Below are 520 nucleotides of genomic sequence, written 5' to 3' on the forward strand. Positions count from 1 at the left end.
ATCACTCAATTTTGACAAATGAGAACAACTGAACAAAAACTACTGTGAGTAACAAGTCTAAGCAAGCAGCAGGCATGTGAAAACAAAGCAGCTGTTATGAAATTGGTCTGTGAGCTCTTGCAATACAGTCTCTAGGGAGATGGTTAAGCAATGCTTCCTGATGAAATCATGAACAAACATAAAATGCACATTTATTTTCTTTCAAAGCATTACAGTACTCAGTAATCATCCCCTCATTTCAGTCAATGAGCATCAACACAATTTACCAGTTATCCTGTTCCCACGGTATCTACCCTTCTTCAGCTTCAGACAGCCTTTCCCAATACAGTGGAACCTCGGTTTATGAACACCTCAGTTTATGAATTTTCGGTTTATGAATGCTGCGGACCCATCTGGAACGGATTAATTCATTTTCCATTACTTTCAATGGGAAAGTTCGCTTCAGTTTATGAACGCTTCAGTTTATGAACAGACTTCTGGAACCAATTGTGTTCATAATCTGCGGTACCACTGTATTTTT

Source organism: Zootoca vivipara, chromosome Z, assembly GCF_963506605.1.
Source record: "Zootoca vivipara chromosome Z, rZooViv1.1, whole genome shotgun sequence".
NCBI classification, from domain to species: Eukaryota; Metazoa; Chordata; class Lepidosauria; order Squamata; family Lacertidae; genus Zootoca; species Zootoca vivipara.